Source organism: Poecilia latipinna, unplaced genomic scaffold (genome assembly GCF_001443285.1).
Source record: "Poecilia latipinna isolate Pla-1442-1.1 unplaced genomic scaffold, P_latipinna-1.0 Scaffold1529, whole genome shotgun sequence".
In the NCBI taxonomy this organism is placed as follows: Eukaryota; Metazoa; Chordata; class Actinopteri; order Cyprinodontiformes; family Poeciliidae; genus Poecilia; species Poecilia latipinna.
The window spans coordinates 108,474-114,488 of NW_015114145.1; positions in this window are offsets into that span (position 1 = coordinate 108,474).

Here is a 6,015-nt window from a genome sequence, read left to right on the forward strand (position 1 = left end):
ATATATATATATATATATATATATATATATATATATATATATATATATATATATATATATATATATATATATATATATATATATATATATAATCCTAATGTAATCTACACTTAGGCCCAGGATTCATATATGCTGGAATAACAGAGCACTTAAACATTTTTTAAAACCAAACAAAACTGTAAAAGCATATTTTCAACAATAGGTGTATACATTAATTCTGTTCTACCACAGAGTCAGTATTAAGGAATGCTCACATCACAATATTTTCATGTGTAGGATGTATGTTCTTTAACATGCTGGAAGACAATCAAGACTTCCTTTTGCATAAAGATTTTGAGTCAACAGAAATACTTCATATTCTTACTGCAACACTAGAACTGCAGTAGGAAGCTACATTTGTCGTGCAAAATTAAACATTTGAATCAGAGTTTTCTTCATAGCACCAACCTGCAACAACAGTCACTTCAATGTGCATTATAACATATACAGGTCCGTTTTGTGACCAAATGAAAATAATTTGTGAACTTCTTTTTCTTTCTAAGTTATCTTTGTCTAATATCAAACTTATTTTGATGATGAACGTTGACCATGCAAACAACAACAAAGAAAAAAAAACAGGAGTATATAAGAGGTTAAACATTAGCTCAGGAAAACCCAGAAGAAGAGCCTGAGGACTGAAAGCTCTGCCTCTTGTTCTACTAAGAATCAGTGCAATATGTTCTATGCTTCAAATCTTATTGAATAATAAAGAGCAAAGATCAAATCATATAATATTCACTGAACTGCTCAGCTAAGAAAAGGACTGTGATGGCAAATCAAAGTCTAGTTACCATAACAACTGGTTTTAAACCAATCAAGGCGTCCTAAAGCAACTTGTTCAATATAAACAACATGAACAATTATGTTTAAAACACGTTCAACATGTAAGGAGGTTTCACGCTGTTCATTCATGAGACTATTAAACTCCAAATGATCTTATTATTCACCATCTGATCCAGTATGCACTAAGGAAAAGAGAACAGATGGAGTGAAAAATGTCAGTTTCAAGTTATTAATCAGATCAGAGATCAGTGAAATGACTTCTCTGGTTTTATTTCAGAAAAGTCAACAGAGAGCTGAGCCTGAGCAAACACAGCAGAGGCCAGACTGTAGTCACAAGCAGCTGTGTGGCTCACAGCAAATCTAAGTCTGTTTGGGAAGGTAAAAGTAAATCCTCTCCTCCTTCACAATAACAAAGACTGGAGACTGGTGTGTGTGTGTGGGGGGACGCTGATTATTTTTAAAGCTCATCTGGAACAACAAATGACATTTGGCTCTTTAGTGTATGATGGGTGAAACGGTTTGGAAAGGTTATTCCTTCAGACTGAGTGTTGGGATACATGACCAGCTGGCTTCCAGAACGCAGCGTCAAACTGGAATTATTTTCCCCAGTTGAACTGAATACAAAAAGTAATCAATTCAATTCAGTTCAGAATAAATGTTGTCAGTTCAGTCATATATTGATTGCAATTCAGTCTAGTCATCAAGTAAGACATTAAGTATTTTTGAAAGGTTCCTCTAAATCAACCGGTGCAACTGGATTTACAGCTGCAGTTTAGTACATGCTGGTTTGGAAGCATCCAGAAAAGTTCAAACCTGGGCTGCTTCATCCATTCACCGATTTAAAAAGTAAACGTAAACAGGCAGGAGTTTAATGTGTTAACCCAGACATTAGAGCCGCTGTCTTGGTCCAGATGGTATTTTCTCATCCCTCCAACCGTTTCCAGTGTAATCCACATGAATCTACAGGAGAAAATTTAATTTACAGGACAGAGAGCTCCTGTGCGTTTCTACAGAAGGTCTTAAGTACACATACATCAAGTTCATCTAAAAGCAATCAGGAAGCCATACACTGACTAGAAAAACTGAAAAAAAGATATATATATATATATATATATATATATATATATATATATATATATATATATATAGCAGGGGGGGGGGGCACTACAGGTATGCAAGTGAAGGTAAAAAAAACATCATTCATCTACATTGAGTATACTGATCCCCGAGAATACACACTCATAGCCTCAGCACATTAATGGGTGTCTTAAATGGCAAACCAAATACCACAGGAAAACAAAAAAAAAGACGTCACTAAATGCAAACACAATTTGATCACCAAACAAGGCAGCCTGTGACAGAACATTTAGAAGAATAGACATGTGGCAGCAAATGTGCACCACTGCTTCAAAAGGTATGGTAGCATTTTGTAAACTGCATATAGACCAAATATTCAGCACATTATGAGTCACCAAGCTCACCCCTCCATACAAAATACAATACACCCTCATGTACTGCTCACCCTCAATTGCTTGAAACACAGCAATTGCAGTTTTTTTTTTATTTTTTTGCATTAGCAGAATATTAAACTTTTGCACACATTTGTAATGGAAACGCAGCAAGTATGTTCTTTTGCCAACATTAGCACATTTACTTTTAGTTTAAAGTTATCTGCTAAGTTTGTAGGAGGGAGGACTGAATTTTCAAACCTTAGGTTACTGATGTATAGCACACAACAAAATCAGAAACTATATTCACAAACCACGTAAAGATGGTGTTAACATAAAAACATTAAGGTCTGATGATCAGTTGTCTGCTTGGCGGTTGCATCATCTTGTTTTGTGTCGGTATGATTTATCAGAGTGTGCGTTCAGACAGGCACTGCTGACACCACGTCTCTGTGTGAACCACTAAACAAAGGCAGGATTCAATTTCATGGTTGAGGAGAGTTGAAGACTGAGGGACATTTCTATGACTGTAGCCATGTGTTATCAGTGTTATGGGAAGGATTATGTCATGGTTAAGGTTTATGTCTACAGATATCCTAATGTGGCATGTGTAGATTGCACCAGGTAGCTCAAGGTCCTATTAAACTGACTTACAATAAGTCTAACATTGTTTTTTAGTTGAAAGTTGGTTTTCAGATTAAGAAAAGATGTGGATTAAGAAAACCTCTCATGATGACCAAAGGAAATTTTAGCTTCACAAGCAGAAGATAAAAACATTATGTAGATAAAGTTGTTTCCTTAAGCAATATGATGATTCAGAAATCAATGACCCTGTGGACAACTGATTCTAACCAGTCAGTGGTGATGGATTTAGTTTTAATTTTGAGTCACCAAAATTGGCTGCTTGAAGCAGGTGTACCTTCACAAAACGGCAGCTTAAAATGGACAAAAAGAATCTAGCATTTTCCTATTTTAGTAACCGCTTGAAGAACCATGTTTATTTTTCACCACTGGTAATATTATTAGTGTCAACAGTTTACTACAGCTGACTGTGGAATGACTAAAAAAAACTATTTTGTAAACAACAGAATCGATAGCAGCCACCTGGATGGCTATCTTAGTTAGCTTAGCATAGCATTTAGCTTTCAACTTTAGCAGTGCTTACACCACAGACTCTGTGGTCTGTTTGCACCAAGCAGTTCGGATTAAATTCCTGCGAAACACAACAAAAACTTTGATTTAGGTGATCAGAAACAATATGTAAATTATTTTATCCTCTGATAATTTGCCTCTGACAAAAGCCTTTTACTTGTTCTATAGGTAATACCTATGGCGTCGTGAAGGCAACACACGGGGAGATCCAGGGGGCACAGTTGTGTCTACAGGGTTGGCACCGCATCTCTCCAGGGGCTCAGTCAACCGGTGACACCTGGTGGACGGGGAAGGAAGCAGCAGGCAAACCAAAGAAAAAGAAAAACCAAAACAACACAAAACAAAACGGAACTTGGACCATGACAGTTACACACTCGCAATAAATCTTTATATACCGAGTGCCCTTGAACACACCTAAGCAGTAGGATAAAAAGCTATGTTGTTGAGTAGAACTTAATAGTGAAGAGGTTTGTCCATGAATATCTATCTGTCTCTACTAATGTGTTCACACAAAATGTGTTTATGTTACCTGTTTATGTGTAATAACAGAATAATTATCTACTGTCTGAATAACAGTAGGTCTTGTCTTGTGGGGCCAAAACATCATTTGTAGGTTAGGGGTTAGGATTAGAGCCAAGGTGTGAATGAGATTTTAGATAAGGGGCCAGTTTAGTTTATTTATAGGTTCAGTGATATGATATCACCTTCTAACATTTCCCTGACCTCTAGTAGAACAATATCAAAATGCCATGAGCTTATATAAAACTGAAGAAATTCTCAGAGCGGTGGAAAGCTGGCTGACACTCAGATACAGCCCACATTTCAGCTGATTTGTCTACAGCACTATATTAGGGGATGTTAACCATCTATACTTTCACAAGATACCATTGTGAGTTTGTTGCAAATTTCTGCATCTTGGACATCGTTCCACAAATGAAATCTTGTTTCAAATTCCAAATGTTGTCTTGACTTCTGATGATTGTAACTGATGAAGTGGACCCATCCAGCACCAGCCTCCACCCACATCACATTTGTGTAGTTACACAAAAGTTGTTTCACAAACCTAACAGCAGTTTATTGTGCAGAAAGTTAAAGGGGACAGTATTATGTAAAATTGAATTTTTTTGAAATTACATCATGTTATAATGTGATTCGCTCATCAAAATCATGCCTGTGTGTTGCCTTGATTCTTTCATGCATTTTTAAGAAATTCTTTAATCTCCTATGGCAACCAGTCAGCTGTGCAACCTAGCGGATGGACTTGGACTCAGTCTACCTTTGAGACGCAGCTCATTATATGAGCTACTTCTCAGTGCAACACTCCTAAAAACGTTGATAAAAGGTTGATAGAGGAGTGATGTTGTGATGACTTCCTGAACGCGGAGTTTCAGAAAGAGCAGGAGTTTCTTAAAGAGACATAGACCCAATTTCAAGGTGCTTAATAATGAAGTCAAATTTATAAAAGTCATATTACATGTATATATACAGCATTTTTATAACAACTGGAGATAACATAATTACTTGATTGTGCTATAAAATTGCATTATGTGCATCGGCTAATGTGGCCTTCAAAAACTAAAGGATCACGTTCACCAGCAGATGTTTTAGGGTGTGTGTGTGTGTGTGTGTGTGTGTGTGTGTGTGTGTGTGTGTGAAAGACTTAAAGAGGTACAAACCATAAAAAGTTCAAATGCATCTTTATTTTAGGTACACAGCAGCCAGGCTGGATTTTAAACTACAGGCTGCTCATAAACTTCTTGAAACCCGTCAGTGAAAAGGAGCACCACAGTTGGTTTATGTCACAATCTAATAACGTAGAACATGGTTCATCGAGTCTCTTCTCATTCTTGCGTTTCTCTGGAGAATCCAGCAGCGTGGTGTTGCACGACGATCAAACAATTGACCCTGCAAGCATTCATTCAGTGCTCCATCTCCCAGGACTCGCCCTCTTGAAAAATCTATTTCAGTGCTGCAATGTTTTCCAAAAAGCAGGCAACCTGACCAAGCTTCATTTGTTGAAGCCATGGTACAAACAAAGACAAGGGTATTACGCGGTCCCTGTGATCTAATTTATACTCTAAATGGGGGGCCTCTGATTGCAAACTCATGATGGAGTCCATCAGTCGGTCACAGTACTGAAACATGTTGGAATTTAATCGTATTTAATGTGTGTTTAATATTTTCCTTCAGTAGAAAAGATTACAGCTATAATAAAGTCGTTATCGTTTACCTGGAGCTTCTCTCCTGTGCTCCTTGTCCCAGTTAAACCGTAAACAGTTTGTGAAAATGCTGATACTGGTTCATGAAACTGTGTTGTATAGGTTTGCATGAGGGGATATTTGGCATGTGTGTCACATTGTTGGTTGTTTGCGTCACCTGAGCCGACTGACAACAGGATTTTCTCAGTTTTACTTACCACCTCTGAGCACCTCTGTGAGAACTCACGCAGAGCTGTATTTCCGTGCAGTTGCTCCACAATGAAACTTTTAAATTGAACTGTGAGTCCGAATAGATCCAAAAGGTAAACAATTTTATGCCTCATCTTATACATCATCTTGTACAGCCCACCATAACAACGGTGTGTGAAGAGAGA